This window comes from Vanessa tameamea, chromosome 20, assembly GCF_037043105.1.
Source record: "Vanessa tameamea isolate UH-Manoa-2023 chromosome 20, ilVanTame1 primary haplotype, whole genome shotgun sequence".
NCBI classification, from domain to species: Eukaryota; Metazoa; Arthropoda; class Insecta; order Lepidoptera; family Nymphalidae; genus Vanessa; species Vanessa tameamea.
In genome coordinates this window covers 6,860,616-6,885,858 of record NC_087328.1, presented here as the reverse complement: position 1 = coordinate 6,885,858, position 25,243 = coordinate 6,860,616, and the positions used below count along the sequence as shown (strand labels likewise).

At 30.5% G+C, this 25,243-nt stretch overlaps 1 protein-coding gene across 5 annotated transcripts in view; it reads right to left on the bottom strand.

Annotated features, from left to right (window-relative positions):
* LOC113401567 (klarsicht protein) overlaps positions 1-25,243 on the bottom strand; it is a 227,197-nt gene that overhangs the window by 154,336 nt on the left and 47,618 nt on the right. Inside the window, exon 1 of one of the 5 annotated variants that reach the window (XM_064217998.1) lies at positions 18,739-18,755. The exons of the other annotated variants lie outside the window; for them this stretch is intronic. The gene's annotated coding sequence lies outside the window, so the exon portion shown is untranslated. Of the gene's footprint in view, positions 1-18,738; positions 18,756-25,243 lie in introns of those variants that run through there. 5 annotated transcript variants of the gene reach the window in all.

The window sequence follows — 25,243 nt, the reverse complement described above, 5'->3', positions numbered from 1 at the left end:
CAGCTTTAAATTAACACATGCGATTTACTAATAGCTCTGCTATATTATGCAATAAAAAAGTTCCTGATTAATATATTTTTATCTATAATATTAGGTATTCAACATATCATAGCTTATTATAGGTCTCGAGCAAATATATCAAGTTAATTATATGTCAAATACGCTTTAGATACCATTATCTACCGCCATAATAGTCTATATACTAAAACTGGCACATGGGTAGTCCTAATTGTGTAAAAGCTAATGTCCTGCTAATTAAATAAAAACTACCTCCACGATAAAATATATATTTGTACCAAACATTCATTTTTACATATAATATGTAAATATAAATATGAATTTCGGTACATACAAGATACATTGATGTGTTTAATTTGAAGGTGAGTGAGCCAGTGTAATTACAGCCATGAGGAAAATTATACGATAGACCTCACAGCTGACAGCACAGTGACTAATACTAGTAACAATACAACGTTAATGGATAAAGATAACCCGACAAAATTAAGTGGTATGAGACTATATCGGCCCCATTATAAATAAATAAAAAGATAAAACGTTAATAACGGTTGGCGCATTATACAAAACTATCAAACAATCTTATTAAAACTTGTGTTTAAGCTAATTTTGGAAATTAATATCCATATTAAATGAGCAGCAGGCTCACCTGATGAAAAGTGACTACCATCGCCCATGGACACCTGCAACACCGGGGGGGCTTGCAGGTGCGTTGCCGGCCTTTAAGAAACGAGTACGCTATTTTCTTGAAGGTTCCCAAGTCGTATCGGTTCGGAAAGACCGCCGGTGATATCTGGTTCCAGAGTATTCATACGCAGCAGAAAATGCCTTAAAAATCGCGCTGTGGATTTTCGGACATCTAGGTAGTGCGGATGAAACTTGGAATAACTTACTTATTTTATTTCAATATTAGTCGGTCAAATATTACGCGGACAATAAAAAAAAATACTAATTAAGAATCAATCGCATCACTGACTTTTCATATTTATTCAAACAAGTCAGATGTTTTAGGAAACCTTGTAAATGTAACATGCGTTAACTGGCATTAACATATATTAACGTATCTTGTAACGAAACGTGCCGAGTCCGCACTGTGAGCAACAATACCACGTAAGATACATCTGAATGTACGAAGCAAGACTACAATAAACATTTGTTTAACTTTATGTAACTTTCAAATATGTTGATAAATGTAAGTAAGTTATTATATTTACAAAATACAAAACAAAACACAAATGGTCCAGTGTTTTATCGTTATGCTTGTGTCGCAATGGAAATCTTCCACATGTTTGTATATCCACCATATAGCAATGGACCAGCGTGGTGGAATAAGCCTTGAATAACAAAAAAAAAAAGAAGGAATGAACCCAGAAGTGTCACATTTACAGACATTTTAACCATAAATCTACAACAAAATACTAAACAGAAATTAACTCAAATAATCTATACATTTCATGCAAATATTTATCAAACATTCACACCCAACTACTTTCAAAATTTCTTTCTCAGCTATTAACGATGTTATTCGGTATTAAAACCTCATTAAAATATCCATAAATTCTAATCAATATCAATGATCACAAATATTTTAAAATGCAAGAAAGTTTTGTTAAACCTCACTCTACAACATAGATCCATTATAATTATATAAATATAATTTTCTCGAAGTATTTGTTACGGCTCATCGGTTAGAGAGGTTGAATACAATGAAACACGATAGACACGACACGATGGAGTATATAATTATCATAAACTTGACGAATTCGAAACAAAATTGCGGTATTCCAACAACGAAACACACCCATGACATTTATCCGTGTTACTAATAAACAGAATCCCAATACAATCCCCTATTGCACAGCATTTCCTAGCAAATGCATCAATAGCTTGACCAAATAACCTTTTAACATAAGCGGTTGCACTTTCATTGCAATCGTTGCAGCAGCCATCGCGGAGACTTCGCAGTCGACCTGTCACCTCGCTGTTTATTACGATCATGACTACAACGCCGTCAATAAAGTTTACGTTCTCTCAAAACATGCTAGATAACTTTTACATCTCTACAACAAATACTTAAAAATATTTCAACAAGCTTTAATTGATATAATAAAATTTTGTATAAAAATTTAAGAGGCGTTTTCTCCTTATGAGGAGGTAGTTTGGACCTTGTACCACCACGCCTCTGTTATATATTTTTGCTATACTCATGTGGCAAATCATACGACTCATGCAAGTTCCTTCATAATGTTCTATATTATATAAAATAAATTTTCTATTTTAGATACTATCAAAAAGGTGTTAATTTTTAGCTAAATTATTTAAGTTGAACTAGTTTCGAATTCAGTAGCACGGTTTTATCTACACACACATGCAGATGAAGACTACATACAAAGCTTTTAATAACTATATGATACAGTTTTAGTATTAGGGCTCTTACTAACTATAGTAAATATATTACAACACCAGTAAAGTACACGTTCTCATAAAATACCAGATATTTATATTGCTCTACGATGCCTTTTTTAACTTCGACTTTGGATTTGTATTTTACAGTATATATGATTTGCGTGAAATATAATAATGTAAGCTATAAATTTAAAAAGTACTTAGTGCTTATTATATATGTGCTTATTATATTCATATATAAATATACTTTATATATTAATCAAGAAAAAAAATTACATTTATTTTATACACAAAAACGTGCCTTAACGAATACAAATACATTGAAAAATAAATTTATTCTAATATTTTAGAAACGTATGATTAATGCGCACTGAAAGATAAACGAACTACGATTTCAAAGCACAATAAATAATTCGAATTCTGAGCAATTGTAGTAAAATTGAAATATTATGAGAACGTCGTGCCCTTTGCATACTTAAACGATATTTTAATAACTTTCGTATTAACAGATGAATTTCAAAACAATAAGTTTTTAAAGTAAAGATGCGAGTAACTATTACGTCGTAAAATAATATTTAAAACTTCTTTTTTTTTTTTAATTTGCGAACCGAAAATCACGTTGGATTTTGATGCGGTGTTTACCATTACTAAGATATCATATCCGAAAGGTTCTCGGATATAATACATTTATATTTCATTTTATTTTAAATTAATGCATTTAATGTTTGGTAAGTCACGCCATTCAAAGGTGTGGTTGGGATACTAAGCTGACTTACTTTATACTGACTGAGCCATGAGTCTTAAAAATTTCTACAGAAACGTTGCCTATATTTTTAGATAATCCGCAGTAAGTAGGTTAAGGATTTAAAATAAATATGCAGCAATAGGTGTTTGAGACATACAAGATTTCATTACAAGATTTAATTAATCAAATGCATAACAAGCTTAATTCGATAGCGACATAGTGTTTTTATTAAAAATAATGTCACGAGAGACTAATATTTTTTCCCGTGCGAAGCTGCCTCGGTTAGTTAGTTTAAGTATAAGTAAAGCGATACAACGATTAAAATCTATATAAGGGGATAGAAACAATGACCGTATCATATTATAAAGTATTAACAATAGCCATCGTCTCGATTTTACAGTTTATGCACAAGAGCGTATCGAGGGCGTATTAGATCACGGCACGCCTCGTAAACATACATACAAACATCACGGAAATATATCCCGACTATCTCCGTGGAAGAGTAATTTATTTTAATTACTTACCTAATTTGAAATACCGGATATCTTATCTATAAAGATTTATTCAGTTTTAATTTCTTTATCAGCATCATACGCTTACTTGTTGATAGTCATAGTAAAAACAACAGATTCAGAAAATACTCTTCCCCCAAATTGAAAATCCAACGAGTCTTTTTTGTGTAATTTTGTAATTGTTTATAATTTCTAAAAATGAAATAGGCGAGAGGCGATGTGTCGATTCCCAGAGTGTGCTATTATCTATAAACACAGATTATATATAACAATCTAAAAAAAAGTCAATAATTTATTTTCTTTTTTCAAGAAATAAAAATAAAGTCTTATACTTCACATTTATTAAGCACAATTAAAATTTGATCATAAACAAATGAGACGAGAATAAAACCCATGACTTTCACACCGCTAATTAAATAATATATAATATCTGAGTTACGATAGTTTCAGTAAATCTTAGCCAGGCCTAAGGCTGCAAGGCAATACCGCTAATAGCAGATCGTATTAATATCAATTCTTAAGTCGATTATTTCTTCGACATTTTAATTAAAACAACAATCGTACATTATCCTGTTACGAGTATTTAGTTACTATCGTGACTTCAATTTTATTGTTTGATAAAATCATTTTAATATAACATCATAAATTTCTCATTTGAACTTTCATTAAAAAATAATAATTAGATAATAACAATATTTGAATTACATTAAATTATAATTAAAATAGTGAGAAATTAAAAATAAATAAGCACGCAAAGATAAAACTGGTTATCGATTCTCATTCGCTGAAAGAAAGCTGCGAGTCGATCAAACAATTTCGTTAGTGAAATCGAAATTAATCGCGTTCAAGGTAAACGCAAGTACATTACCGGCAACATTCGTCATAGAATCAGTTTAAGATTTGAATTTATAATTGTTTTAAGTACAATAACTACTTGTCTATTTGTACGGAGGAGAAAAGTTGAATAACCAACGCTGTGTAACAGTGTGTGATGAGAAAATGATAATAAGTTACTGCTCTGTTCATGTAACAGCGTAATGTGTATTAACATATTGCCAAAGGAAGGTGTTATTAAAGTTAACAATACGAACATTATATATTTATAAAATGTTTTCTTTTTATGGCATTGTTTGGCAGACGAGCATATGGGCCATCTGATGGTAAGTGGTCACCACCGCCCATAGACAAAGGCGCTGTAAAAATAATAACCATTCCTTACATCACCTATGCGCCACCAACCTTGTGAACTAAGATGTTATGTCCCTTGTGCCTGTGATTACACTAGCTCACTCACCCTTCTAACCGTAACATAACAATACAGAGTACTGTTATTTGGCGGTAGAATATCTGATGAATGGGTGATACCTACCCAGACGGGCTTGCACAAAGCCCTACCACCAAAATCTAATAATCGTGGAATATACGAAGTTTATTTTTTACAGAAAACTAATATAAGGAATATTCTTAACGGAGTTCATCGAGGTCTTGTAAGCAATTATATATTAAACTAACGCTGCATTAAGATTTTAGATGTAATTATCCGTCTAAATAAATAAATGAACACAAATAATTTATGTGAGTGAATTGAAAAGATATTCTTTATAAACACGAATACAAACAAACATTTACATTTGACACTTATATTATTTCTAAACACGTGTCCGAATCACCGGTTTTAAACAAACTTGCAAAACTTTCCCCTATAATATTACCATAGATAAACCAACTGCATTTTAGTACGTTCTCAGCGGTAGCTCCGACTTAATTATTCTATGTTTTCCGTTTCAATGAGACACGATCATGTTAATAAAATTAATTTAAATATATACAGAACAGAAACTAATTGTTTTAAGACGAATTTTTTTCCCTAAAACTGATATCTCACATACTTTACCAGGTCTAAGATTACCTGCGTTCAGTTTCATTACGATTAGTTAAGTCGTTTAGACAAACCGAGGTAACAGACAAACATACTTACTTTAGCGATTATGATAAACATTAAATAAATATGTATTTAGGTTGTTTTTATATTGATGAGGCTTGTACTCAGTTCAAGGTCACTTAAGTACAAACGTAAAGTAAATAAATTGAAGTTATATAAATTAATCTATACTTCTATACTAACGTTATAAATGTGAAAGTAACTATGTCTGTTTGTCTGTCTGTTGTTGTTTCACGGCCAAGCCATTGAACCGATTTCGAAGAAATTTGGTATAAAGCAAGTTTGAACTCCAAGAACTCCAAGGAAGGACATAGGACATACTTTTTCATGCGTATCACCTGACGACCAACAACTAAAACGCTAGCGAAGCCGCGAGCGGGTACTAGTAATACTAAATTCAAAGTTAACATTTTACACATGAACTTAAGACACAATAATATTTAAATATTTCCAATAACTATTCAGTTATTTACGTGTCCTCTACAAATAACAAATGTTTAAATAATATTTTTAATACGGTTGAAAATTATCATAAATTATATTAATTTATAATTAAGTAAGTATATAACTAATTAAGAATAATCATTGAGAAGCATGATGTATTCAACAAATTTATCATATAAGCTTTTAAAAAAATATATTGAACTAAAATTTAAAATGTTATATTAATTTTTTTTGTAGAAATAAAACATATTTATACTTGAGAAAAATAATATTGTTGAAAAATTAAAAAAAATATATAATAACAACAAACTTGCATATAGTCATGTACTAAGAAATGGAAGCTTACGTTATATAAAAGGACAGCATCCTGTACGCTCAAGTAAACGAAAGTTCCGTAGTCGTGCAAAATAATAAAAACCAGTAATATTTGAGTTGTATGTACCAAAAAATATGTAGGTAGAATAACATTACGCTTTATATCCGAGAACCGAGATGGACAAGTGCTTGATTTGTTTTTACAATTGATCTCCTGCTCGGCGGGGAAGAAAAATATCGTAAGGAAACTGACATATGTCTGATAACGTGTACATCCATCGTATTGCAGCAGCGTGGTGAAATTAGCTCCAAATCAGCTGTCATGGCGCGAAGAGGGTGTGCCCAGTAGTGGGAAATGTACAAGCTGTGGTAATTTGTATAATGTCTATTAATCCTTTTAAAGAATTGACTGTGTTATGTTAAGGTAATTTTAAATGATTGATACTAATTAAATATCTTATAATAAAAAACGTTAAAATATCTATATTAGAATATCGAAAGGGAACGCAAAGGAATGACACTAATCTTAAAGCGATTGTTTATTTAGTTACGACACAGAATTAATAGAGATTAATATCAGTATTAAGGACTAAACATACATAACATAATCAGCCTGTAAATTTCCCACTGCTGGGCTAAGGCCTCCTCTCCCGTTGAGGAGAAGGTATGGAGCATATTCCACCACGCTGCTCCAATGCGGGTTGGTGGAATACACATGTGGCAGAATTTCGTTGAAATTAGACACATGCAGGTTTCCTCACGATGTTTTCCTTCACCGCCGAGCACGAGATGAATTGTAAACACAAATTAAGCACATGAAAATTCAGTGGTGCCTGCCTGGGTTTGAACCCGAAATCATCGGTTAAGATGCACGCGTTCTAACCACTGGGCCATCTCGGCTCTTAAGGACTAAATATCAACAATTAAAATCTTGTTCTACTAATATTATTTATTTTAACAGGTTCCTTGTTTTCCTGCGAAACCCAAAAACGAGACCGCTGATTTCCTTTGTATACTGCGTTATAAAAGAAATATAAGCCCTTGCATCGGATACGACTACCTGTTATTTTTGCTCATCGAATAAAAATATCTCAAGTAAGTTTTAAGCCTCCTCATCCTTTCTATATTTTTTACAAATATAACTTAAAATATAAATAATAATTATTATTATATTATGGCATTTTTAAGTGATGACCACTTACCGTTAGGTGGCCTATGTCTATAGGAAGTGATGACACTTCCTTAAAAAGAATAAAAAAAAAAAAACAATACTACATATCAATACTAAAATAAAATAATAACCAAGTAGATTTTGTAAATGTAAAGTGACAGGCCCAAACGATCAATCATATTTCAAACACCTGAAGTCACGCTTTGCACTCTGACGTAACGAATAATATTTCGCAAGTCACGACTGTGGGAATCAACGGAAACTGTATCAATATCATAAGTAAAACATACGATCTCCTTCTGTATTGATATTAAAAAATAAGAAAGTGACGTAATGTAAAGTTTTGATGTTTTCCCCACAAAACATGATTATATTTGATGCGCCATGTATTAAAATACAATAGTAAAAGTAAAAGTTAAATGTATGTAAAATCTAACGGTATAAGAGTCGCCTTGTGAAAGTCGCAGGTTCGATCCTGACCTCTTGGGTTTTATCGTATCTACTCCTAGCACAGTTAAGTGTTTAGAGAGAGAAACAGGAATTAGTTGTAATACAAATACTTTTTGAAAACCTTTTCACGAAAAAAAAAGATTTCTGTTTGTAGCAAGAAGGGATACGAAACGAGATGCCATGAATATCAGCTAACCTATTTACCTACACACCCATTCACATAACATAAACTATTCAAATGTCAATTGAGAAAACCGGACTACGCTAAAGGAAAGAATTTCTTAGAATAAAACTGAATTAATTTTAATTAACACGGAGTGTGAACCCAGAACTTCCGTATAATTTAGCCACTAGACCAACGAGTCAGTTACTAACCAATAAGTATTACTATAATGTATATTCTAATCCGTTTCAACAAACAAATTCCAAACGCATAGACAGGTTAGTAAATACGAACCAACAATAAACAAAAACGGTACTGATCACAATTTATAGTGATCCTACTATTATATAAATTTAGCAACAGACAACGTAAGTCGTTAAATATTCATTGCTTTCAATTCGCCAATAAAATGTATGGCATTAAACTTTTAATGTAATTGATTTAATTGCGCAATAATTCGCCATGTTCCTTAATTTTGTAAATAATTTAATATTATTTTAAACCTTAATAACAAATTACTAGAAATGTTATTAAATAGCTCTTACTTCATAAGAACAAAATTAATTTTATTTAATTAATTGTTTCCGCCCATGATTTAGCCTATGTTTGGTGAGGAAACGATCAGCCTTTGTCCTTTACTGAAGCCCCAACATCGTATATGCAAAATTTAATGGTGTTCTTTTCACATTTGAGTAGTTCAGACGTGAAAGCGTAACAAAGAAACAAATTCACTATCGCATTTAAAATATTAGTTAGCAATAAGCAACTACGTAATAAAAATGACTCTCTTTGTTTGAGGATAAGATGTAGATAGAATATATTCACAATTAAACTAAAAAAATACTGTAGGAAATTGTATAATCAATCGTTTGATATAACATATTTATGCGATGTAATCAATAATATAAATTAAAACGAACCGTGGTGCATTGAAATGATCCTAAGGCGCCACAGGTCATAAAACAAAGTTTTAATGACGAGTCCCATAAAACGTATTCAAAAACACTATAGCGTGACTTCTATTTTACAGTAAATATTTAGTAATGCCGCCTCTACTTGCCATGCAAGTGACGTAAACAACTTGTATGTGTAGAATAAATTATGTGAAACAGTCACCAGTGGTGTGTGAAATACTGGAGGTAGTGTGGGATAATAGTTATTTATTTAATTTATTATTACGTGTTAAGCCATAGTAAATCATGTTTTGACAGCCATGTGGAAATCGCAACATACATACATACTTAGATTTAAGACGTATGTTTGAAGATTTATTTGTAATTGAAGGTATGTGAGTTTAACGATACAAGATACTACTTTTAATAACAAACAGTTATAAAAAAAAATCGTGTTCTGGACAGAAGCTCCTCCTCATTATGATTTTTTTCATTGGAGGTACATAACGGTCGCAAATTTTAAGCATACATGGTTTACTTACGATATTTTCCTTAACCGCCGAGTAGGTTGTGAGATCTTCCATTTATTTTTATTTGAATATGAATGAAACTATACTAGATTATATTAATTAAAGTCAAAGAATTAAAAATAAAAACATTTCACACATACACAATATTACTTGGTTTTCCTTTAAACTAAATAAAGGCTTATATAAATGTTAAATGACACGTGAACAGTGAACATCAATAAAACTTTCGTTCACGTTAACAGCTCAGCTACTATAAAACATGTCAAGGAATAAATCTCTCGAAACCATTCTCTGAACTATCAAATGGAAACAAGAATAGAATAACGTTTTACACTTCCTACAATATAAACAGTAAGGTGTGTTGGATTACTTAGATCGATGGTGCCCTTTATTGTACGAAACATTTATAAATATTATTGAGATGAAATATTTATAGCTTTCGTTCGTCAATTTTGTGAAGTAGCTCATTAACACTTCTTAGCGTTATGCGTTTTATTAGACGCAGTTATAGTTGATCCCTAACAAAAAAAAGAACGCGTACAACACAGTACAGGTAAATGAAGATGTACATCAGACAAATATACCCTGAAAACGTTACTTCCACAAACATTGCACTTATATTAGATCTTGAAATTTTACATACGTAGGGGTTAAATATTACAATGTTAAGATTATTCAGCTAAATCAATCATAAATACCTGAACGAGTAATTAATCACCGTTTTATTACATACCATTAGCGGCTTTACTTGCAAATATTATTTAGAAGCTGATTAGTTTTTTGTCTTCTTCATTCGAAAGTCAATTCAATTCATGGACAAAAATAGATATATGTGTTTTTTTGCTAAACATACAGTAAACAAGTTTTATAAAGTAGAAGTATTAACTACGATTAAATTCTTATGTTTATTAAACCATAGCCTATTCCGACCAAAGGAGATATAAACTAAACTTACATCTACATATTCCATGCGATTATAATAGCTCTGATATGTTATGCACTACGATGAACTCTTGATTCATATATCTAACTCTATTGACAATACAACCCTTTTTCACTTAACTAATGGACCAGTTTATGATTACCTTCAGTTCCAATAATTTCACTGTATTAAGAAGGCCATTTAAAAAAATCATAATGTTTATAATACCATAAATTCAAGAGACTCTATATAAGGTCAACTTAATTTTAAAGTTGGTTATCTCTCTACTTCTTCTGTGATCGGATTAATTTGTAGTTTATATTTCTTTTAAAATATATCATCAAAATATTGATGTCCATTAAACTAAGTCTACAAAAGGTAAAAGTCAGACTCGCAAAAACACACAAACAACCGTGACCGATTGAATTGAAGTTAAATTTATACCTCAATTGAATAACCGCAGTGTCGTGAGAACGTTTGATTTTTTATTGCAATAATGAAACATACGTTTACGACCTGAACTAAATGTTTTGAAAGCTTTAAATTTAAACAATTGTCTTATATCAGAATTAAATAAATATTTGATTTTAATCGTTTCCAAAGTCTTTATACATCTTTATATAAAATCTGGGACGTTAAAAAACGACTAAGGCCAAACTAAGACATTACAAAAAAAGTTGAGTCGGCATAGTTACGAGTGTTTGAAACCTCGAGTTCGGTTTTAATAAAATCGCTAACACGTACAGTCGTACAATTAAAAATAACATCTACTTCCAACAATTATATCTGTCAGTAAAAAGTAACAGTCCTCAAATATCCCACAACTGGGCATCGTCCTCCTGTATGTTTTAGAAGAAGGATGAGAGCACCAAGCTGAAGTGATGTGAATTATTGGGATAAACATGCGAAAAATTTTCATTCGAAGCATTCACGTTTCCTTTATCTTAAACATCATGAGATAAATTCGTTTCGGATATGATTTAAATTTTTAAGCTGATCTCAGATTGAATAGTTCTTTTTCAGCACGGTCGTGTGGCGTTTGAGTATAATAATACATACTGTGTCAACAATTATTGCAACATTCCCTGTAGTTGTTAAGATATGTAGGTTGTACCTTAGTTCGACAGTGTTCCAACCAAAAATTTATAATTAAACATTGTAACTGTATTGAATGTTTGCTTTCAAATACTAGTTAGGAATCTTGTTTGAATTGAAATGTTGTAACTCAGGTCTTTCAATGTTTCTGTTCAAGAGGTAGTTAATATCGTAGCTATTATAAATGAATTTTTAATATGTAATAATTGTATTAATCACTTTTTTAGTTTGTTAAGTTGGCATGTTAGTTAAGTTTTCTTATAAATTATAATATCAGTGTGGATGCATTTTAACCAAAAATAAATTTTAAATATTCTATATATAATTTTCTTCGCGTTTATATGTAACTCCACAAAAATGTATGTATACTAGAATATATTTGTTGGAGATGAATTAACTTTCACAGCGTTTGATGCCGATGGCAGGGACACATTTATACGTATAAATTCATGGATAAGGTATTCATACTGTTAGCTAGCTGTAGTCTGTCGCCATGACAATAGGTATACATACACAGACAGGACAAGACTGCTACTTCATATATCAAATTAAAATGGTTTTGCTACTTCATATATAAAATACATAAAATAGACATCTCAGTGAGTACATCTTACTCGTCTAATTTAATTTCAAAACAGATTAGTAAAATTGTTTACTTTTTATGCGAGTTCTTTCGAATTGAAAAAAATATGAGTTATAGTAAAATAATAGCCCTATTGAATAGAGCACAGAGATCTTTAAATTTAAATTGCTTTCCGAATACCTCGCCTCTCCGTCCCAGTTCCGCCAATCTTAATAATTCTATTCGATTGTACTTGCTATTTGGATTGCCTTAATTCTTATCTATATTGGTAGAAAGTAGATTTCGGGTCAGAGGAATGTATACTGTTCATTTTTTAACTATATAATGAAAGTTCCCAACACTTTCCAAAGTACCGAACCATCTCGATCATTTAGATAATTTTCATAATCACGACCTCGTGTTGAATTATTTACTTAACGGTACATTTTCGATCAGATGAAAATAGTCATATCAAACATTCACGTAATTTATTTATTTAGATAGGCAGCAGACTGCTCTAAAAAATTCACATAGTATTAATTGTCAGAATCTCAAAGATATTCGACCTGTTCAAATCAACTTTATATATCACCCCGACATTAATAACGATCATACCTTTTTTATTTTGCGCAGTAATATATGTACAGTCAGAGTAAGAAAACCTTCATCAGTTTTCAAATTCATTCCTTTATCAAGTCGTAAACTCTTAGTACCTTTTGAAACTAAAGCACTAAACAGATAACTGCATATAAAATTAAAGCAACATAGTATGATAACTTGGTTCAAAATAGTGTAACGTCTTTGGACTACGTCTAGTGTCATATCAACATAAAAACTTTTTTATGGCCCAATTAGTCATTACAAGATTTAAATTATATTGTAGATATGATATCTTAATTGTCTATTGTCAAAGTCTGTCAGTTTTATATATTTTCTTGCAATATCTTGCAATCTTAGAATAAAAACGATTGTAATATTATTCGGCCGTTATTTTAAGCGACGGTTAATGTAATGACGTGACGTGTGATGAGTGGTTCCATCGGCACCGGGAAGTAGTGGTGATTCCTTGGCCTGCAAAAGCGGCGGATATACCCTATCGAAAATCTATGGGGTTTTATGGTGCAACGGTGGATAAATAATAACGATAGAACCAAAGCAGCTGTCGTATAACATTGCCGAAGTGTATGGGAGGGCTTCAGAGGAATCGACATATACTCTCGCCTTGTTGGATCAATGCGACAGCGACTACAAGCTGTGATTGTTACGAATGGCGGATATACTCGTTTTTAATAAAATAAATAAGATTTGTTTAAATGAATAAATTTTACCATAATTACTATTTATTTTTACTGTTTTATTTACTACTTCCGTCCTGCGGTTTCACCCGCGTTCCCGAGAGATTTTATGTTTTTCCGGGATATAAAGAGTCCTATATGTTATTCCAATACTTATTCTATCTGTGTGCCAAATTTTATCCAAATCCGTTCAGTATTTTTTACGTGAAATAGTAACAAACATCCATCCATACCTCAGAGAAATCAGCCAGATCCATACACACAAACTTTCGCGTTTATAATATTAGTAGGAAGTAGGATTACTACTATGCACTCTATTTTATAAGAGACAAGACAATGTCCTAATCTCCGATGTTACACGAGCTTCACGAAGGGCTATGAGGTTTCGTGAAAAGTTGGTAATTATCATCCCGATTGACGGCGACCGACAGCCCACTGGAACAATTAGATGCTTACTAGATGCGAGTATATATTATTTTACTCTATCTCTTATTATTATAGCTTTCAAACGCTATTTTACTCTTTGCTAGATGCGACTTATTGTGACATTGCGACGTAATATGTCATACTCAATCGGTAAACCAGGTTATCGCGCATACTGAGCACACGAAAATAGATCTTAAGGTGACGAACCTTTTCTTACCCCAACTGTACATATATATATATATATATATATTCATATGTGAACGAATTAAAATTTCAAATAATCAGTAAAGAATTCAATAATACAACAAAAGATACTAGTACTAGTATTTAATTTATACAGTACCAGTATATATTAAATGATTGTAAAAACAATTATTCGCATACATAAATTATAATTGATTTCGGTAAGCACTTATCATTAGTTAAAAGGCTGTCTACAAATGATATATTAAACGAAAACTTCTTTGCTGACAATAACGCGTAGTACCTCAAAGCGATTACAGAAAATAACCGGATGTTATGGACCGTGTACATCAACTACATCAAATCAGAGTACATTTTCTTTGAACGTCATTAAGTACATATTGTAACTGGCAAATGATTGTTTCTTAACGAATGATAGAATAATTAAAATATTTTAAAATTCGTGTAATTGTATACAAAGTATCATAAACCGTTATAACAAATTTTATTTGATTTGTTTATCTATTTATGCACGATGATGTGGAATTCAACATTTAGAATATTAATAAGATATCTACATAATATTATTCTAAAGATTTCTTAGCTTTATTAATATTTAAATGATTAATAACTTAAATCGGACTCAGTTCGATCTTGAAGATTATAAAAATATATAGATAGATAGATAGGTAGGTAGATAGATAGATAGATAGATAGATAGATAGATAGATAGATAGATAGATAGACAGATAGATAGATAGATAGATAGATAAAAATAGACAATGAAAAAAAGAAATGTTAAAAAGAAAAAAACTGTCATCATTTTTTTATTCCGATTAATATTCAAAAGCTTTTCTAGCTTAGCTTTTCGATAATAAAAAGTAATTCGTTCATTCAAAAGAGGGCAACTTAAACATTAAATATAAATGAATGACGCTTTGTTTATTATTAGAATGCTATACAAGGCAAATAAATCATGAGAAATGTGTAGTCTACTTAAAAAGTTTGCAACGGAATAATTAGGGAGTGGGGCGTGGTCAGCCGAATCCGACCGACTCGCTAATTTCACTTTCATACGGTAAATGAGCAACATCTACCGTTCAGTATGTTATCGCACATTTCAATCGTGACGGATCCCTTTAATTTTAATACGATGTTTGTTTTAATTGACATATTAGTTTGAAAATAACATTCAACTTTCCAAATTATTTAATTGTACGGTGTGATTAAACTGTTTATTTGGGAGGAAAACTCCTTTGTTTTTCATTTAATAAACGTGTAATAATGAAAGAAGAAATTGCTGATCAATAGGCAAAAGGATGAGTGGATTTAAAGTTCGATTGTCTTTTTGTGTGCTTAATGTGTTTATATAACGTATTTCGCCATATGTATATATCCAACTAACTAGAAGTGGATCCGCGTAGTGGAATAAGTTCTTAACCAGCTGCTTCAAAAGTGGAAGGCCTTTGCCAGGAGCAGAACAATTACGAAGTCTTAGTATAGACATAAACTTTGTTTCATCACACGCTGTACGGGTTACATGAATTTTGTAAATACTTCATTATTATTAAACGAGCTCAACTTTACGGAAAATATGTCGAGGAAGCACTTACGTGTGTATGTGTATTTGTATTATGTAAGAAGCCAATTTATTTCAACGACATATGCGTACGACAGCGCCTTAGCAACCTGACAAGTCACAAAAACTTTTAGTCATTAGCATATCAGTTCTGGACTCTTGCTAATATAAATTAATTTAAAAAAAATGAAAGAAAATAAAAATAATTAACAAAGTAAGGAAACGTGAAATAATCCAACTTCTAATTTCGATCGCTTATTATTGAATCCAATGATAACATTTTGCACAATCATCGTAAATACTTAATAGTACCTACTTAAAGTTACTGACCTAATAAATAAAACTTTAATTAAAGTTTCAGAATTGGAAATCTAATTAGTTGTTACACTTGAAGGCGCTCGATTTTTTGTTAACAAAACTAATTTAATCCTATTATTCATAAACGGTTACTGTACGAAAAATAAAGATGAGGAGGAAAAGGGGCCGCTAGTATTCTTTAATAAAAAAGGAAGTTACGAAAAATTAAGAACAGTTTTTTAAACTGTAGTTATTCGAGGCATATCTAATATTTAATCAAACTATGATTGGATGACGTAGGTATGACAAATTAATGTATATTAATACTACATTATATATTAGTATATAATGCGACACCGCTATATATATGACACGGCTTATTAAATAGCAATGAAATCGAAAGTAGATCGATTACACCCTTTCAAAGCGTACTTCCCATTCAAAATACGAGACCGAAAGTAAAATCTAGATCAGGATTACCATTTTAATTTTATAAAATCAAGTTAACGGGAAACACTCTTTATGCGGATGTAACTAGGTCGTTAATTGTGTACCGCGACAGGTGAAAACACGGTATCTGTTGTATGAACGATCCCATGCTGTGAACAATACCCTCGCGAAAATTATTTAGAACCGGATTCACTTTCGCCATAAATCATGTTAGACGATACTTAGGTTAGATTAGCCTAAGAGAGGAATGCGAACACACGTACAAGGAACTAGATTATATGTAATTAATTGCTTACAGTAGAATATACACATAAATTAGTAATAAATCCACAACTAAGACTGGGTACTTGGAAATTGAAAAAACTAACAACTTTGCCGTAATAAGCTAATACGATGTATAAAATTAACTGTATTTAGAATATTTATAGACCACATATAATTATGAATGGTAAACAATATCGAATTTCATACACCTATATAAAAGTACTTCACGTGACGTCGTAATGACGTCATAACTCAGGATTTTTTTTTAATCAACCGAACAAACCTGAATACATTTCACTAATCAAAATTGATTAAGTACGATGTTTAAGTCAATGTATGATGAAAAAGTAAGGGCATTACGAATCTTAACTCCACCGAAGTCGGTTACAATCTCATCCAAACAAAGCGTATAATCATAACGATACAAAGATCGCTATCTATTACGTTTTATTTAATTTCACACGTTATGTAAACACATTAAACTTGGTGGAATTCACGTTAGAATTAATTATTGTAAAAAAATTTGCTCTAGTGTTTATGAGTAACTATAACCTTTATAATAAGTAGATTATATTCTAATGCAAATGCGCTTACTTAACTAGAGAAGCTGTTTTGTCAAACCGTTACATTGAAGTAGCTTAGCAAAATTTACGTAAATTACGCAATTACCTTTTACTTGCGATTTCGTTTTCGAGATAACGCCAAATTTAATTTACAATTACATAACAATTTCAATATAGTAATACTTACACTTAATTATCAATAGCCAACCACCATCGACCACCGGAACGGAAAAGGAATCACCCAGATCACCTAAGAAGCACCGGCGCAAGAAACTTATGAGGATGTCTCATTCCTAGGGTACTATCATCTACCAGTATGAACTCACAGATAATATTAAGCTTTGATTCTTAAACATCCGTTTTTTTTTTTATTTAGTGACTCTGATAGTTTTTATGTATTTTCGGAAAAATTTTACCTATCGTATATTCTTACGGCTGCCATTTTTTTAGATTATCACGTAAGCACATTATTGTTATTTAAGTATATAGACTACTTTAATTGTAATCTACTTTAAATGTAAGATATAAAAGGGGTACAGGTACACACATCGTGTTTTAAGAGTATTTTTTTGAAAACTAGCTTATGTTTAACAATCTCATCGAACAAGGTTGTCAAATTATGTAATTATATATCCAAAAAAAACACTATACCAATACACATATAATACATATTTTTCGATCCTTTGAGATCAAGATTTTGTCTCCGAAACTCTTTTATTGATTGATTGATCTTAATAATTACATGTCAAATTAACTAAGTAAATAACGTACTTTGTAACTCCTTAAAAATAAACGTGTATTTACTTTGTAAACCAAACTGGCTTCCAATTAAACAAACAGCATATAATCTTATTATAACGGAAGCGTTAAATAAACATATTGTAATAAGATTTAATGTCTATCGGGATCTCACGACGACACGTCCGTGTCTCACAAAGAAAACTTGTAATTATAGTAACGAGTAAATTTCCATCTTTAGTGAAAGCAAACATTTCTGCACTTTCTTCATAATCGCATAAAGCATGATTCGAATCAAATGAAAACCTGACACCATAGCGACATCGGTCTACCGGAATACGAATCGGGATAATAATTCAAGACATGAAAACGTACCGGTAAAGATGAGAACATTTGAAAGTTTTATTTACAAATATGAATTAATATTGAATGACTTCCCAATTTTGCCGCTTTATAATATAATCAGTAAATCTGTAATTTCTCATCCTTATAGAAAAACGCATTTAGTGGATTATTTTATTAATATGATAATAGCACCATGATGCAAGGAATAAATACATATTTATACATATATGTGCTATTTGCAAACACGTTGATAGTTCGCTATCTTGTTTAAATACCACTTGTGTGATTACGCAATTTTCACTGGAATTTAAAGTACTACAAGAAAACTGTTATCTAATTATTTCCTTATCTATAATAGAACATAATGAGGAACATCCTTGTCTTTTGTATATTCAGTGACATTAATCAGTGTTTGATAAAAAATATAGCTTACATTACAGGAGAGGCATCATGTAATGACAATTACCTGAAATTAAAAAAATATATATTATTACAATTATAATAATTACTCACAGTGAAACTCATGACAGCATCGTATGTCGAATCGCGATTCCGATCCTCTATACGAAAAATGAACCAGCCCTTCAGCAATGGAGGCAATAAGATAAGTTTGTCAATATACAGGGTTATTGGTAATTCGACGTATTCCCGTTAGGAGGTTATAGGGGTGACTATTTGCAATAATTTTAACCCCCATATGGATTATGCAAAAGTGAACCATTTTTGAGTTATCACGTTTTTTAGATCCTATTACCTCTTAACGAAAATACGTCGAAATACCAATAACCCTGTATACTACAAGTTCCCTGTATTAAAAAATGTTAATTTAGTTAATTAAGTGAGAATGTCGAAATTGATTATGTCGAGGGTTGACTGATTCACAATATATTGTACGAAATTAAAAAAAAAAATAAAAATTAAACTTTAAAAACAATTAAAAAATAAATAAAGAGATAAATATAAATTATACTCTTTCAATCAAATTGAATAATTAAGATATTATCTGGTTATAGAAGAAAAGCACTGATTTTTTTTATATCAAATTCATTCACACTAATTAGTACAAAGATCATTATATAATAAATAAATAATTTAAAACTTATATACAACTTTCTCATGATGAAAATCCATAAATAAATAAATTTCGTTTTAAAATAAAATTATGGACACCATTAAACAATATTGGTAATTCGAGACGTGACGCAACAAGCGTCATATTTTGAGTTATCATTTAATTAAACTAGATACTTAACATCGCTTCAACTGAGAATGGAATAATCATTTTTTTCAAAACTAGAATCTGAGAATATTTCAGGTATCATTTTTATGAAGACATCTTGTTATGTTTAATAAAAAAGAATCGCAAACATCCGATCTACCGGCTAGATTGGTAAGTTTGAATAAACTGGATTAATTCACACCAAGATTGAAGTATAAGTATAGAATATACATATATGTAGATACACCTTAATTCATTAAATCTTAACTCATAATATTTGAATTTGGTCGGCTATGCCGAAAAAATATAGTAGAAATCCAATACACCAATTATGATAATTTTATTAAAGGATACATGCATCAAAGAAAGATATCTACCTAATTATGTCGGTTTTTGATATGTCATTTTCGAATTCCTCGTCGAGTTTCGAACATGATCTCACAAAATAAGTCTATAATTTCACACTTGCTTATCGACTTACGATAAACTTACCTATGTGATACCTTTAGCCGTATGTTTGAAAAATAAAAAACTTAGAACCTTTCTCGTCGCAGGCCGTATCGACCATATGTGATCGAAAACAAGCTTGGATCACTGCATTGGCTTCACTAATTTACACCTAACTTTAGTACTAAAATACCCATATAACAGTATTTTCAATACCTTCACATCTTTACGATGCAATTCTTGAATTTAAGATTTTAATTATAAAGCCATTTAATATTTAGACCTGAATTTCTCTGTAGCTTCGATAGTGACGTTGTATTTAAAGCGTTTATTTTTTACATACGTACATATATAATTGTATTTAACTAACGTGACTGTATTTTTAGATGTCGAAAAAGAGTAACTACTGATTTTCTAGCCGGTTCTTCTCGGTAGAATCTACATTCCGAATCGGTGGTAGCTTCACTTAATATAGTTTGTTCAATGACGATTCAAAAGTGCTTTTCAATCATAAGTATAATGAATAAAGTATATTTTGATTTTGATTTCATGGCACGGAGTTTTACTTTTTTTACCACTAGAGTTTTAGTTTTTTTTACCACGAAGTCTCCCTGACCAAGTCTTCTATAACTAATAATGACAGCTGCATCCAAGTCAGCTGCACAAACGAGACTAAAGGTAAATATAAAGTTGGATAAAGAAACAATACTACATATATGTGAGCGAGTAGCGCCTGGTAATTGGCCCTTCGCTAAAGTATTAGGGTCAAATTATATCTCACTGGTGTACGAGTCACATAAGTTTCGCCATATTATCTTTTATCAATAAGGCAATAATATAGTTTACTTAAAAAAAAACCTAAACCAGAAAAACACAAATTAAGCAATTGAAAACTTAATACTCAATATTTTATTGCATACTACGATATGAACCACGGCGAAAAGCTTATAATAATGATAGTTTCGTCCTTGTCGACTGGAGTTTGACACCCTCCGTTCCTATGTAATTTTATGAGTATACAATTATACAATATCTCTACACATTATAAAACAAATCGCATCCCGCCGTCTATATGCTTAGATCTTTTAAACTACGCAACAGATTTTACAGAAGTTTTCATCAATAAAATCAGAGTGATTCAAGAGGAAAGTTTATATGTATAATACATACATATTATATTTAAAAAAAACTGAGAATTTTAAAGAGAAGAATGTTTTTTTATGTTCGTTCTTGAATCTTAGTTAGATTATTGTAGAGTATTGTATATATATTTTCCTCTCCAATTTATAGCTTCTGTTATTTATAGCTAAAGCTAGCGATCGAACCTGCGACTTTCACATCGATAGGTGACCCGTATATCGTCGAAACACCGACTAAGTACTACATCAATAAAACGTATACGCACGCCTTATAAGGCAAAAACTTAATAGGTAATTTATTACTTTTCAATTATAGTTTGCCGCAATAAGATAGAATTGAACAAACGATGATGTGGCAATATAAGATAATTAAATTTTAATACATAAAAACTTTTTAATAGCAACTATTATTACAAACATTGCTATTATTTCATATAGCAAATCGAAAACCGGTATTAGTACATTTTATACTTAAAAACACATTGCTTAATATATTTTTTAAATCAGTTTCAAAAACGTATAAATATATTTGAATAATATTTAACTCTAAGAATGTTGAACGAGCTTAGTGTTATCGCAGATTACAAATATTTCTACGTAAAATATATCTACGAGGGAAACGAGTTGATAAGTAAAGAGTTAATTTTAATAAGGACAAGATAATAAATGGTACCATATTTATTAGCTTTTATTTAGTATGGTGAAATAATGTTATAAAAAATAAACACAGATACTAAAATATGTAAACGTTTGTTTAATATATTTTACGTGCAAAACGTCTACTTCGATGTAAGCCAAAATGTAAAGACGGAAAAGATATCAACACACTACTTAACTAAACAAATAATGACATATTTTAAATTCACGTAAGTATAATGTTGTGTTGCAAAAGGAACCACTAAATAGTGTACTACAGTTCATTAGTGTTTTTCGGATTTATTTATGCCAAGCGAAGCACTCGGAAGCTAAAGCTAATCATAACTCATACATTATATCAGAATATATCATAATAAATGCATACATCCAGACGTGTTGGAAAAGCTATACTTTAAGGTATGTAGATATCACATTAACAAATTGAAAAGGAACATTTCATTTCATTATTTTAATACACATAATGCCCTTTCACTCCGCTACCCAAATTGCAAATAACCACTCGAACATAATTTTATCAGTGACTTAAGATCACGAGCCCGAAGCTCGTAAAACCATTATTTTTCACTTAACCCAGCACTGATCTAGTCTAGATAAACTAACAAGCCCGTGACCAAGTACTTGCTATAACGGATCGTAATAAATCTGTATCATAATGATATATTTCATATTTATGTATTTATAACTCGCACGGCTATTTGCCGAATATCTTTTTTAGGCTCCCGCATTTTAAGCGTCCTGTTAAGCTACAAACGATACGGAATGTAGATTCTACCGAGATGAACCAGCAAGAAGCACTAGATACTAATCGTCATCAATTAAAAGAAATAGATATGATTAATAATTAAATACAATATCCTTTATATGTATATTCTGGGTGAAAATAAAGAATTATTTACTCGATTGTTAATATTTATTGCTAAATAAAATGTATATTGATTATAAATTTGTAAGAGTGTATATATATATAGTACATATATATAATAAATTTCAAGTCTTATAAAAGTTGCAACAGGATTTCAACTCATGAATAAATGAACTCTCTCCGACATCGCTAATGTCAAGGTCGCTATAAATGTTTATTGTGAATGCGCTCCCAAGCGTTCCTTGCGTCTGTGATTACATTGGCTCTCTCAACCTTTACACCGGAAATCCAAAACACAAAGCAGCGCTACTTGGCGGTATGTCTAGTAAACGTTGTGTTTTATCACCCAGACGAACATTCATAGATCTCTGCTTACAGCTTAATTTAAAGCATATAAACTGAGTTTATTTATTTTATAAAACATGCACTTATAATTATTTAAAAAGCAGAATAGAGAACAAATCTTTCGAAACTTTAAAATTAAATAACACAAAAAAAAGAAATTTATTCGCAATCTATTTCTTAATTCTGGTTATGAAGTTTCTTCTAGATGGGCGACCAATAATAAAGCCACTCTTACATTTTAAAATTCTGTTAATCCTGCGTCATGATTTATATTCGTGTGTTTCAATTAGTACAAACAAAAAACTCCATCATAAAATGTGTATCTGTTAACGTAATAAATTAACTTACATATAAATCGCAAACAATAGATTTATCGTATCTGTTAAATATTAATTTAACATATCTGTTTAATATAAACTATTTTGAAATAAGAAACAAATGTCTAATAGATATTTTGCAACAGTTATTTCTTAGTTCATTACATTTACAACACTGTTTGTAAACTTAATTATCTTCATCTTTGTTGGTATGTGTTATTCTAAACATACTATACAATTTGAAAGTAATACTGTATACACTCTATTTGATGGTAACAACATAATCTTTTATACAAAATGTTATTTCTTTTATAGAACTTTATTACTTCAATGTTAATAGTAATGGGATTTTTATTATTCGAAATAATTATCGCGTCAGTGTTTCAGTATTAAGATACTTCAACACTTCTCAAGCTCGGACTTCAATGAACTGCGTCGCTTGTAGCATACGATCCTTCGTAAGCTGGATATTTAAAAAAAAAACACGAAATTTCCTTTCCCTATAAATTTACAAAAATCATTCATGGTTAATAAGAAATATTATAATCATTAAGTTTCCCTTACCCATTAGTAAACTCCCTTGCTTTCCCAGGCGTGATAAAACCGGTTTGTTACACTTGATCCATAATAATGATCACTGTAGCTATTCGCATAATAAACCGACGAGTTTAATTCAATAGTCTGACTGTTTCGCAATGCAATCAATGAAATCAAATATTTTATGGTTATAATATTAAAAGTTCGAAGCGTTTTCGCAGTTTGAGTTCGTTTAATGATTTTTTTCACAGGATGTACGAACGATAATCGAAATATAAATGAGACTTTTTATAAAAATAATTATATTCGTTCAAGTAAAAAAACGATCAGTCTGTTCTAAATTTAGTAGTATATAATGTCTAAAGGTTGCCCACAAGTGGACCAACATACAAACTTATACAAACTACGATGCAACTGTAATACGTAACCGTATTATATAGGTAGATACATAAGCATGAAGATGTCGAGATGAATTATAAACGCAAGCAGATAAAAACTCATTAAGGGGACTACAAGAGCTAAGTGCCCTTGAGAATTGCACGCACACACTTACAAAATCGACAAAAACGGCAAGCCCGTGAACTAAGGGTTAAGCGAGGTAACGAGGTTACGCCCAAATATTCTAATAGATGGCGCCAAACCGAGCTAAGTAAGATCAATCATAAATCTCATAAAAAATAGATAGGACAACAGAATTGTTTTTATTTCTTTCGATGTTAGTTAACGAATGATTATAAAAAAAACTGATTCAATTAAACTTACAATATTTTTATTTATATTTTGTACACAATAAAATAGACAGTTAGTTTTAACCTTTTTTTCTTTTATTTATATTATTATACCTACCACAATTAGTTCTTATACTAAATATTAAAACATACCAATTTTTAATATTTTTATAAAAGTTTGATAATCTATTTATATAATAAAATCGTAAGTGTTCGAAACCTGTAGTGTAGTAACCGTGGGGTAACCTATAGCGTAGTGTTTGTTCGTTTTATTAATATCGGTTCACAAAGAAAAAAAAAATTCAATTAAAACAAAAACATCTAAATATTTACAAGAAAAAAATGTCGTCAAGTCGATTTGGTTGAATCATTGGTTAACTAGGTTAATCATACTAGGTTTAATTATAAATCTCATAAAAATAGATAGGATATTAGAATTATTTGTTTTGCTTTGGACTGTTATTCGAAAATGATTAAATAATAAAACTGATTTAATTAAACTTAAAATATTTGGATTTGGTACTACAAAAAAAAAACATTTAGTGTTAATTTTTTTATTAAAATATTTTATTTAATTTCACTTGTATGTATGAATGTATGTACGTATGTCCTGAAATCTTGCAATAAATATTACACCTACTTCCATTGAAGCTATGGAGCTGAAAGTTGGCACACATATTTAGTCTC